The following is a 12,839-nucleotide window of genomic DNA, read 5'->3' as shown; positions in this document are numbered from 1 at the left end:
TTCTATAAAATGTCTCCTTTCCTTGACTGCTTTGTGTCTCACCATGGGGCATCCATTAAGCTTTGCCCTGTCTTTGGGCCAGTCCGTCTGACAAGCTGAGAGCTCCCATTTAGGCCCGTATGCTAGAAACGCCCAGATTGTCAGCTGGCCACCAGCTAAAAGATCCCACTGTGTTGTGGAAGTTAAAGCTGGATAAATTCAAGCTGAACACAAAGTGCACACTTCTCCCAGTTGTGGTTAGCCCTTGGAACAAAGTCACAAGGGGAGGAATGTACAGAGAGATGATGTGGAAGAATTCTGCAAGACTGGGTAGCCATTAATTTAAAAAACTTCCATGAGTGGGTGTTAAATATATCAGGCCCTGCCCCACAGCTTCCATTGGCCAGGAACTGCAGCCAATGGCAGCTGCAGGGGTGGAGCCTGTGGGCAATGTACATCATGCAGAGCTGCCTGGCCAAGTCTCAATGTAGGGACCAGACATGGTGTCGCTTCTAGGAGCAGTGTGGAGCCAAGACAGGCAGCCGTGCATTACTATGCTAGAACCACAAGGAAAAAAAATCATAACACCAAAGAAATCTACCTGGAATTAATTCTAATCACTTTTCACTGCCAGTAATTGGTAACAAGGCTCTGTCCAAGAATCAATGAGAACAAGTTTCTCTTATTTGCTTTTATCTGTCATGATTGGAGTGCATAGGGCACCAAATGGCTTGAACAGAGCATTGATCTTAGCTAAATTTGGACTGCCTGGTTTTTTCAAAGGTGTCCCCACTTTAAATGTCTACTTTCTTTGACTGGGAATCTCAGCCCTTTGTAAAACACCTGCAAGAGCAAGATAGAAATTTAAGTCACTGTATAACCACCCATTTTCTGACTTGTCCCTTTTAAAGTGATGGTTACAGTGCTATATACAGGAGATGTCTCTCTAAGCATGTTAAAAAATCCCTGAAGGGTAGCTATGTTAGTCTGGTAACAAACAAAGGAATTTCACTACCCAGTTACAGAGAGCATCTGCACAACTGGAATTTATCTACGATATGACACCGTTACCCTGGGCCTAAACAAAGCCATTAACTGCTTGGTGCATTACATAGCCCACTGCTCCTGCCTTTAACATCTGCATTTCCACATCAAAAGCTTTGTATGGGACACATCCAGCCCACTTAATTAGCCTCATTAACATGGGCCCTACCATTGACAGGTACTACTTCTGCTGTTATACATCTTGGTTTCTGTCATTTCCACTCCAATTCATCTGAGGAAGTGGGATTTGGCCATGAAAGCTCATGAGTCTATGCATTTTGGTTTGTCTCTATGGGGCCCAGGACTACTCATCGTGTCTATAAGTATGTGTCCGTAGACAGCTGGCTGAAAGGCTGCCATTTACTGTACACAGGACTACAGTCACAAAACCATAGGTGTGGACACACCCAACTTTTAAGCCCCTAGAACAAGCTCTGGGCTTCACAAAGCCAGCTTCTCGCCCCTTGTCCAAGGAACGGGAGAGGCACCTTAGAACAGGATTCATACAAACCGGCGTGCGGGGCAGCAATGAGGTCACCCAGGACTAGGGATATGTGCTAACCCTGCCCCCTGCCTAAATCTAGGTTGCAAACTCTCTGTGGAGATCGGGGGCCTGAACTGTCTCAGCACGTTGGTTATATATGGAAAAAATTATTGGCCAGAGAAAGCGACCTGAGACTGGCTCTCATCAGGGAGTTAGAGCCCAGCAGAGTGGCCTAACGGCCGGGCTAAGAGGAAGCTCCTCCGGTCCTGGCCATTTTGTGTAAGCTCCTTGAGAAGGGGGCCCTGACCAAGTAGGCAAACTCTGGTCACGCTGACTGGCTTGGGCCCTGTCGCTGAGGTAGAAGAAGGCCTGTCTTTCCCCAGTTGATGTATTGATCCGGAGCTTGGCTGGATGCCTGGCGGGACGACTATAGGGGACACATGGGCACAGGCAGAAACATCCACTCCCAGGGCCCTTTCATTGCAAACATTTCGGTACCGAACAAGTTGAGGTGGTAGGTGAGTGGGTGCTTCGTGTAACCCTGTGGGGCCTGATTCTGGGACTTGGGGGCCAACCCGCCACCAGTCCTCTGGCGAGCTAGCCTCCAGTGTGTAGTGTTCATTAATCCATGGGTTCATCACGTTGTTGTGGTTGTCGTCATGTTGGTCCCAGGATATTAGACACCAGGCGGGTGAGGTCATCTCTCTAATTGGACCAACGTCTTGGGCGAGACACACTTTGGAGTGACACAGACCTGAAAAGCATCATGTGGGTCGAAAGCTCGTCTCTCTCTCGCCACCCGAAGTTGGTCCAATAAAAGATATTAGGAAGAGGAGACTGGCATTAGGAAGAGGAGCTCCTTGCCAGAGGATGCGGTGAAGGCCAGGACTTTAACAGGGATCAGAAAAGAGCTAGACAGATTAATGGAGGTTAGGTCCATCAGTGGCTCTTAGCCAGGATGGGTAGGAATGGTGTCCCTAGCCTCTGTTTGTCTGGAAATGGGTGACGGGAGAGGGATCACGGGAGGATTACCTGTTGTGTTCCCTCCCTCTGGGGCACCTGGTATTGGCAGATGGGACACTGGGCTGACCCAGTCTGGCTGTTCTTTTGTAAGGAAGTTGTTATTTACTTCAACTGGCTTCTGTTTGTGCAGCTCTTAACACCCATCCTTTACCAACTTCCCATCCTTTACCAACTTTATCTGGAGCCGCGGCCCAGCAGCTCAGCAGTGGCAGGAGGGAGCTCTCATTTAGCCGTGCTTCTTCAGGTTTTAATGCTGAGGGGTTTAGGGCGGAACGGCCCCGCGGAGAACCCGGAGCTAAATACTGACCCTGCGCTACTTAAGTGTCAGCAGAACTGGTGCCTTAAGCTGCTCCTGGAACTCCTGCAATCTCTGGAGTCTAGCCAGGCCGTGAGACTGTTTTTAGCCTGGACTCATTAGCAGATTCCCTCTGGATCAGGAAAGGACTCAAGCAGCGCTCTTTGGGAGGAGGACGTGAAGAGCTCAGAGCTCTCTCTTGCAAGGGCTGGATGTTATACCCCAGGATCCTTGCTAACAAGACTGTAATAAGGCGGCAGTCCCTCGCCCGTTTCTTGTGCTTTTCTCCAACAGCTGTCTGCGTGCTTTACAAAGGAGTTCAGTAGCACTGTCCCAACCTCACATGGGGAATACGCTCAGGCAACGGGAGTGACATGGCAAAGGTCACTCCGCAGGCCGGTGGCAAAGGTAGGAATGAAGAGCTGTGTGCCAGTAAGTATCACTGTAAAATTGATTTCCTGTGTTTGGCAGGACCAATCCATCTTGCTGTTGTGGCCTGCAAGGGGCTGTCTTTGTGCAAAGAGCTTTTGCTACAAGTGCAGCACAATCGATAAAGACATGCCTGGCACTGCGTGCACCGTCATGATCCACCGCCATCTGAACAGAGCTGTCCAGGAACCCTCTGGATTTGCTGATGTCAACGAGGTAGGGGGTTGAGATGGGCAATGTCTAAGCTGACTGTAAACAAAGACGATCCCGCAATGGGAGCAGGGTTCAGGAGAGGGAAATGAAGGCTTTAGAGCTTGTGGAAAGCCATTGTCTCCTGCCACTTAAGAAATGGCGTTGGAAGCGACATTACAATTCACGCCTGAGAGAGAACTGTGATCTTCTTGCTCGGGCATTGCCGTGTTTCCTTTTGCACGTATGGGCTACGACATTGTCACATATTTGAAGACGGGTTAACATTTTTCTAGAATTAGGTGCTGACAGAATAATTCCCTGGTTATGCGGAGGTAGCTTGTCAGGTCACTTAGGCCCCAAATTTCTGTTTGTAATAAAAAAACCACAACTGCATGCAATTTAATACGAACACAGAAATATTGTTATGAAATTGGAAATCACTACAAGGAAAAGCTCCCCTACAATAGCCAAATGCAGCACAGAGAGTAGTGCGTGAGCGCCTGAAATTTAGACTGAGCTGCCTAATGTCACTGACCTAGCTGAGGGAAGGAGAGAAAGAAACGGTTACAAATGAACGTTATCTGCTTACAAAGGAATGTTATCTTCATCAGAAAAAAAATGTTTGAAAACCACTAATGTAAAGTTACCGGTGACTAGACCAACACCAGACAGACAGTTGCTTCTAGCAACGTGGTATGATGCTGCGGGTCTGGGCACCCACTGCAAAGCCAATTTACAAGACAGGTGACTTCACACTTTGATCCTGGAAGAAACCTCCTTTCTGGCAAAGCTGCCCCTCAGATGGTACGTCAGGCACAACCTTTCTAAGGAGCTGCTGCAAGAGGCAGCATGGGGACAGATCTTGGACCGACGATGTGTTTGTTAGCAGATAGGGCCATCAGTGGGTTTCAAGCTTTTTTTTTCTGGTGACCCAATTAAAGAAAGTTGTTGTCTGAGACCCAACCATTAGGGCTAGGGCAGAGGGCTGGGATACAGGGTGAAGGGTTGTGGGGCTGGGGAGGAGAGTTCATGGTGTAGGAGGGTCTCTGGGCTTGGGTTGGGGGTGCAGAACAGGGTTAGGGCTGGTGATGCAGGCTATGAGATGGAGCTGTGGATGAGGGATTTGGGGTGCAGAAGGCTCTGGGATTAGGGGGTTCAGGGCTAGGGCAGATTGAGACACAGAGTTGGGGCACTAGCTTTCCTCCCATGACCTCTGGTGAGCCGGGGTGCGAAGGCAGCTTCCTGCCTCTCTTGGCATCATGGACCATGCTGTGCCCCAGAGGTGGCCAGCAACAGGTCTGGCTCCTAGGCGGAGGCATACAAGCAGCTACACGGCTCTCCCTTGCAGACGCTGACCTTCCCTGGCTCTGAATTAAGGCAAAATAATTATGAGCAGGATCACTAGGTAGTGTGGCCATAAACCAGGATATATATGGCTCCTAGATTCTTCCTTGCCTACAGAGGAACATGAAAACTTGGAGCTGTTTAAAGTCTGTTGGTTTTCAATCAAGTATTATTGATGCATGAGATCCTTCAATATTTTCAAGGGACTTCCATGGGAAAATGCTACTATTGTTAGGGGCTAGCGCTTATGCTGGGGGTGGAAGTAGAGGCTAATTGTTGGCCAATTAAAGTTTATGGAGCAGTGCAGGACCCACTCGGAGGGGTATTAAGGAAGAAAGACAAAGCAAATCCATTTCTCCAACTATGGCTTTTGTGGCACTACTGATGTTGAATGAGTTACTGTGGGTTTTTAAAAGCGCCGATTGCTTAAGGAGAATAACTGGATCATAAGACAAACTCAATGGATGTCTAGTCTAGCAGTCCCCAGGGAGAGTGGGGCGGGAGAATGGGGGGGGAAGAGGGAGGGAAATATACGCATGCAGCATGTATTAGTACAAACACCGAATTTGAGTCAAAACTTTTTTCTAGTCCAGTCAGTCTCTCTCAAGAGAGTACCAGAAATCTTAGATTTCAAGCATTGTTAAACTTGACGTAAAAAAATAAAAAAAATCAAGATCAGTCTTAATAGCATGAAAGAATCAGCAGAAACTACTTAATTATAGGTCTCACCAAGTCACGCTCCCATCCTACAAAACATTACTGTTCTCGCTTGGTCCACCCCTACTCAGCAAAGCTTTCAAGCATACACTTAACTTTGCTGGAATTTAAATGCTGTGCAGACCAGGGAGGGCCCGGAGATGGCCAGATGAAATATACCTCTCCTTTCTAGCTAGGGAGCAGCTGGTTGTTTGCAATCCTAGGTAAACTTAATGAGCGACAAGCAAAAATATCAAGCGATTGTCTGCAACTGAATTTGTGGCCGGTGACTGTTAGTTCTCAGACAGGGATGGCTAGAGGCCTCACAGCTGATTCTAAATGTAAACCAAATCCCTTCTTGTTTTTACAGGTGGCTTAGCTAAGCTGGGCCCTGAAGCAATAGCTGGTCATTTGTTATCTGTTTCAGTGAATGTCCTAGAGAAGCAAAGATTCATTTGGATCCTTTGCTTTCTCGTCCTTTGGAGGTTTGTTTTTTCATCAGATTGAGCAAAGTATTAGTGCCAAAGGTGGGCTTGCCCGGGTCTGAGTTTCATCCATTCAAATGCATAGCACAATGCAACGCAAACAGAGATAACAGCCAACCTTGCAGCTCCACAGAGGAGAGTTTGTACCCTCCTGAAACTTTAGTTTTAATCCGCGCAGATGTAAACGAGTCACTTCTTTTCCAGAGTGTTCATTGTTTGTCCTAGTCCCTGACCTTAGCCACTTTGGAGCACACGCCATAAAGGAAAGTCAGCTGTGGAACTCAAGCGGAATTGCTTGTACATCATGTAAGATTACGGGACTAACTGGTTTAGTAAAAAGAAGGAACTGAAGGGCAGAGGGGAGAGACAAATCAGGAAAGGGGATTTGTGCTTCCCCCACTAGCCCACCCTGGGTGAAGGAGGCTGAGAAACCATTGGGCAGTCTTTTAGATAAGGCGGCCCTCACCCATCCTGTATTATGATGTTTTAGATGATTGTCAGTGGCTGCAGAACGCTAGCGACTGTTTTATTGTGACGATGAGTCACTCAATTGTTGAGCACTAAAGACGTGAAGAGCTTTAAGAGCTATTAATGAAAACTGTTATACAAGAGCCAGATTTTTGTTCACATTGTGCATGTCTGCATCACTCTAATGAAGAGAATCAATAAAGTTCCCCTGTTTTACACCTGCCAGGGATTTGGCTGGATACCTTCCTTTTGCTCAGCGGCCGCATCTGAGCGCCCAGCTGCCCCCACGGAGAGTTTACCCCCACCCCCGTAATCTCCCCCCACTCCCAAATGAAAGGAGACTATCAAATGGCATGTGTCACCAAATTCTATCATAGGGGTAGGAGGGTGGGTGGGCCTTGTAACAAGGAACACCACTGTTCCCTTCAGGAGGGGGACAGGCAGAGTCTGGGTACATGCAACGCAGCCTGCAGTTTGACAGGAAAAAGACCTGCCCGGGTGAGGGATGGAGGATGAAGCGGTTTGGGATTCTGCCCCTGCATCTAGGAGCAGCATCTGGAATGGAAGACCCAGGGGTCTGGTCCTCCGTTGAGCATTAGTCTCCAGCAATGACAGGGTGTTGGTTTGGGAAATCTGTAAAGGTTTTCTGTGTGTTCATCATGGGTGGGAAGTTCTTCCCGTGGGGAAACCATTTCCCATGTGGAAACATAAAGCTTGTGGCAAAGTACTCTGCTGGAATGGGACCAGTAAGCTGAGCACCTTTCCAGATTTAGCTCCCCAAGGCCAGGTCTACACAAGGAAACTATTTCAGAAGTGCTCAATTCAGCTTAACTCCTGATTTCACAAAAACGAACTAGTATGTCCTCACTATGGGGAAGCCTCAAAATGAGTTTGAGGCAGGCTCTGTTAACGGGGACGTGCTACCTCAGACAGAGCTCCAGAAAGCACCGGGGAGTAATTAGTTGGAATGGCTAATTAGTAATTAGTTCTTCTTTACACAGCGCACCATCAACCCTTGGAACTCCTTGCCCAAGGAGGTTGTGAAGGCTAGGACTATAACAGGGTTTAAAAGATGACTAGACAAATTCATGGAGGTGAAGTCCATTAATGGCTATTAGCCAGAATGGGTAAGGAATGGTGTCCCTAGCTTCTGTTTGTTAGGGTACGTCTGGACTACAGGGTTTTGTCGACAGAAGTTTTGTCGACAGATACTGTCGACAAAGCTTCTGTTGACAAAGAGCGTCTACACTACATTCAGTTCTGTCGACATGGCAGTGTAGACGCAAGGACAGTTTACATGCAATAACGCTTTCTGTCGACAGAACTCTGTCGACAGAAGGCGTTATGCCTCGTGAAATGAGGTTTACCAGCGTCGACAAAACTGCTGAGTTCTGTCGACGTTATGTTGACAGAACTCAGCGGTAGTGTAGACGCAGGTATAGTTTTGTCGACAAAAGTCCACTTTTGTCGACAAAACTCTGTAGTCTAGACACACCCTAAGAGGGTGGAGACGGATGGCAGGAGAGAGATCGCTTGATCATTGCCTGTTCAGTTCACTCCCTCTGGGGCACATGGCATTGGCCATTATGGGCAGATTGGCCAGACTGGGTCAGACCAAAGGTCCATCCAGCCCAGTATCCTTTCTGATGTTCTTATGACTCTGCGGAGTAGTTATTTCAAAATAGCGGCACTGGAGCATCCACACTAATGGTATTTTAAAATAACTATTTCAGAATTAGTACGATTCCTCATGAAAAGCAGGAGTACCGATTCTGAATTAAGCGGCCCATTATTTCAAAATAACGGGCTTGGCAGTGAAGAGACTCCGCTTATAAATTCGACCTAAGGGGGGAGGGGGAAGAGGGGTTATTTTGAAATAAAGTCCTAGTGTAGACCAGGGCTAAAGAAGCAATAATGAATAGTGCATGGCTGTTGAATGGAAAAGCAATATAATTAACCTGATACTGTGAGGCTATTGCAGTGAGAGACATTGACGCAGTCTACGTTGGAACATTACCCATTCTATTTATTTATGTTAATGCCATTAGAATTGCTTTAACTCTGTGAAAACATGCTGGGTATTAGAACGTGGATATTTCAAACAGTAAAACCTCAGGTCAAGGCCCTCAAAGGAACTACATCGTGCTACATGCAACGAAACAGTAAGGAACCAAATTGTATTCATACAAAGAATGCTTTGGTTGGTTGGATAGGCTGCTTCTGTGCAAAACCCAAGATTGAAAAGCACAGTTTGCGCACAGTACAAGTTACACGGACCTGACACTGTAAAATATTAATGCAGCAACATATGGCTTCATCGTTTCAAGCCGCAAAAGAAAAAATGTGGATTTTGAAGAGTGAAAATGCATTTGCAAATCAGCCGGCCACAGAGTCGCAATCCCCAACCTCCAGTAAAAGGACTGAACCATCTGCGTGCTGCGTGCAAACCGATGACTCTGGCTCCGTGCCTATGACGTTACGACCCATTAAGCTAGTGGGAAGAACATTGTTCAGGAATTACAGGTCACTTTGGAAACACTACAAAAATGCATCCTGGATTCGTCTTGAGAAATACTCCAAAGTGCCCATTACCGCATAGACTGATGTGAGTTAAAAGGCAACGTAGGGTGAGATCTTGGCCCTGTTGAAGTCAGTGGCCAAACTCACATCCGTTTCAGTGCATTTGAGATTTTTCTCTTCTTTCTCCCCCTCTCTCCCCGCCAAGTCCCACTAATGGCTCCCATACACAGAAATGCGGAGAAAATGACAGAGCTGGCACTCTGGCTGTGTGGATGCAGGCAACCCAAAGTGCTTTTGCTCAGAGCTGCAGCTTTAAGTCTCCAGCACTTACGGAGGCCTGTCTTCCTTAGCAGTACTCCCCAGCGTATCACTTACCCGGGGGCTAGGGGAGGTCCCCAGGGGCCTGTTGAGGTGTTTGCCAAGCTCCGATGTCTTCCCCTTCTGAGCTCCAATCTGTCAGATTACGTAGCGTCGCTTCTGCTCAGCAGCCTTTTGCAGAGTGGAGTTTTCCGCCAGTGACCCTCTGTGAAATGCCACAGCAATAGTGAACTAGTGCCAGCCTCAAGCAAAATGCACACTGCGGCCAAAGGCGCAAGTCAAGAGGGTACAGGGCCCTACCCGGAGCCCTGCCTGGCCTGGCAGCGGGGCTAAGGCTTCGGGGTTGGCCTTGCTCGCTGCTGGCAATGAGGAGCCTAACAACTGGCCTTCCAGCTTTGAGCTGGGCACGCTCCTGGGCTACCAGAAATCTGCCCCTCTTTGAGCAGCAGCGGTGCTTGCAGGTCCTACGGCAATACAAAGCAACGGCACCGACCTTTCAGTGATATAGGTTGGACCTCCCTGGTCCAGCAGCCTCGAGATCGGACCAGTCTCAGATGGGGGATTTTGCAGGACCAGGGGAGGTCATATCTGGCCCCCCTGACACCAGCCCCTAGCCCTGACCTGGCAACTAACCTCCCGGCGGGCTCCCCCTCACTCCATCCTGCCAGCCCCAGGCTTGGCACATCTGTCGGGCTCTCCCCACTGCCCTGACTAAGGTACTTCGCTGGTGCTGGTGGAGCACCTCCGTCAGCACTGTACTTGCCACCACCAACCACCCACGTGCCTTGACTCTGGTGGGACCTGAGGCGCGCTGACACGACACGACTGGCCCGAGGCCCCTCAATCCGTCTGTGGCATGACGGGGAATTGAACCTGGATCTCTGGCCACTGCGCTACCTCTCAGCAGGGCCTCTGGCTGTAAGAGCAGGGGCACGCATGTCCCTGGTACCGCTGCCGCGCAGTCAGGCCACCCAAGGGGGGTGCCACTCAGAGGCGGTGTGCCAGTGCTTGCGAGACACACGGAGACTACACGCATTTATAGCCGCCACCATCTAGGGCGGGACAGGTGGCACCTCTCTAAACCGGGTCTCTCTGGCCTGCCACCATTGCAGCACAGATGTTCCCGGACCTGAGAGTCCCGGTGGAGGGCTGGCGGCTGGGAGCCCTGAGGGCGGGCAGGGCAGCATAGCTGCCCAGCGGGGCTGAGAAGCCTGGTAGAACTGGGGCAGGGAGCGCTCAGCGCCACCCAGAACTCGCCGTGCCAGGCCTCAAAGCTGCCCGGGGAGCGCAGCACCGTACTCCGGCAGCGATTTGAAGGGTTTGGGGCTTTCGCTGCTGCCGCTCCTGTGGTAGCAGCAGTGGCAGCTAGGAGCCCTGGGCACTGCAGAATTGCCAGGACCGGGGGCAACGGTCCCCTTTGTTCTCCTTGCACTGGCGGGCCTGGCCTCAGGAAGCCCTGGATTAGAGGGGTGTATCCAGCGAACAGGGTAGCAGCCCCTTGGTAATACTGCAACGTGCTTATTGTCCAATTCTTGCTCCAGGAGTAGTCTCTCTTAGCTACCGACTGCACCCGTTCTGCCCGGGCTCAGCATCTGGATTTAGGCCGCGGTGGGGAAACTAAGTCCCGGGGGCTGGATCCAGCCTCTGAGGCTTGGGGCACCCCCGCAACATTGGGGAGTTTGCTCTGGTGCTCCCGCCCACCCTCCTGCAGGGCTGGAGCACAGAACATCTACTAGGCAGGGCCCTCCCAGGCTCAGGTGTGCGAGGAGGATGTGGGGAGGGTCTTCTCACCTCAGTGAGGGGTGTTTTTGCGTCTCAATTGTGCGCGCCCGACCCAGGATTGGTGGCTCCCGACCCAGGACAGGTTCCCCACCCCTGCCTTAGGAGAACAGACCCACTGTACAGATCAACCCAGTATGGTGCATGCTGAAAACCCTGGTCTCTAGACAAGTGAATCTGAGTCGTCTTTGACTCAGAAAAATCCGCCCCCGTAGCCTGGGGGCCTACGCAGCATTGCTCCCTGCCAGGCCCACAGGAGAGGGAATGCTCCACACGTGGGTTTTATTTTTCCGGCTGTGTTACAGCGTGTCAGGGACGGGCACTCACCGCCACGGCGCCTCCCGCTGGTCCCTCGGGGAATCAGCTCCTTGCCTCAGCATGCCCGCTGCCAGTCAGCGTCCCAGCCCCTGGCGCAGGCGTGGGGCTGGTCCAGCTCCTGCCCTAGGTCAGTGCCCCAACATTTTGGGGCTCACCTCCCAACAAACAACACCTCCTGTCTCCCTCACTGACCCACTCTCAGGCATCTGCTAGCTCACAGGGCCACACTACAGCCTGAAATGGCCACGCACCATGGGCAAGGGGTGTGGGCCTGCTGCCTTTGTCTGCCCTGGCTGCCTCCCCACAACCTGAGAGTGGGGTCAGGCCAGAACACCCCAGCTCCGCCTGCTTTTCCCCAGCACTGCCCTGCCTCAGGAAGCCTCCAGCTTCCCTGGCAGCCAGGTCCCTGCTGAGCCAGAAGCAGAGCCAAAGAGTGTGTGCTCCCCTCAGGCCAGCCTCATTTGCACAGCCCCCAGCTGGGCCCTAATTAGCTGTATCAGCCTCAGCTGCAGGCTCCTCTCAGCCCTCTTCCAGGGCTGGGTTTAACCCTTACAGAGCCAGTGCAGGCAGCCGCCCTGTCACAGTGCAATAGCCCAGGCTTGCAAACCCGCCTCCGGTAAGTGCTTGAGAGACTCCAGGGAGTTTAAAGAGAAGGCTTCCAGCCAGTGCTCTGTGGAGCAGGCAGCCCCCAGGATCAGTCTCTAGCTCCCCCAAGAGCCAGTTCCTCCTTCCCACCAGCCCCGGCGCGGGAACGCTGACAGCCGGGGGAGATTTTGGCAGGCAAAGCCAAATGCCAGCCCACCCCTAGAGAGAACTTCTTTGCTCCTGGCTTTCCACCAGGGCGACTGTTTCAAAAGAGCTGAACAGCCTGTGGGGAGGGAACCATTAAGTTGGCAAACCCCAAAGGGGAAAACTTGTGCACCACATGGGATGGCCCCAGCCTTCAAGGAACCTAAGGACCATTAAGGGCCATCCCCTCCCAAATCCAGACACATCACCAGTGCTCCCTGTAAACTGAGCGCGTAGGTACCCGCTCAGGAGAGATTCAGGCACTGCCTGGCTGATTAGGAGAGCGCTCACAGCTACCCACGGCCCACTTCTTTCCCTCTTGCCGGGGATGCTGGGGAAGAGCTGGAAAATGTAGGCGTGTGTCTCTGGTGGTGCACATCCGTACATGCCTTGGCGCGCAGAACAAAATTTATTCCACTCATGGATGGCAAAATTAGAGGGAGCACTGCACATGGCTAACTGTCTTGCTCTAAGACAACTCCAGGTGCAGTTAAACAGCCCAAACAACCCCCTGCAGAGAGTGGGTGAGCGGACACACACTGCACACAGCAGACGCTTGCCTTCCAGCCCTGCACGGAGGATGTGGCTTCCCGTTGGTATGGTAACCGGACAGAGTCGAGACGACCAGAACCAGGCCGTTGTGCGAGCGGCCCGGGAGCACCAAATGCCAGTGCCC

At 51.0% G+C, this 12,839-nt stretch overlaps 1 long non-coding RNA gene across 1 annotated transcript in view; it reads right to left on the bottom strand.

The window, feature by feature from the left end:
• Positions 1-12,099, bottom strand: part of LOC112546581 (uncharacterized) — a 186,780-nt gene extending 174,681 nt beyond the window's left edge. The window contains exons 1-2 of the long non-coding RNA XR_016349540.1: positions 11,384-12,099; positions 9,335-9,482 (exon numbers count right to left, since the gene is read on the bottom strand). This is a non-coding gene — a long non-coding RNA (uncharacterized LOC112546581). The remainder of the gene's footprint in view (positions 1-9,334; positions 9,483-11,383) is intronic.
• Positions 12,100-12,839: the final 740 nt, after the last annotated feature.

This window comes from Pelodiscus sinensis, chromosome 4 (genome assembly GCF_052426305.1).
Source record: "Pelodiscus sinensis isolate ZL-2025 chromosome 4, ASM5242630v1, whole genome shotgun sequence".
NCBI classification, from domain to species: domain Eukaryota; kingdom Metazoa; phylum Chordata; order Testudines; family Trionychidae; genus Pelodiscus; species Pelodiscus sinensis.
The sequence above is the reverse complement of the archived record's forward strand: the minus strand, read 5'-3'. Positions and strand labels throughout refer to the sequence as shown.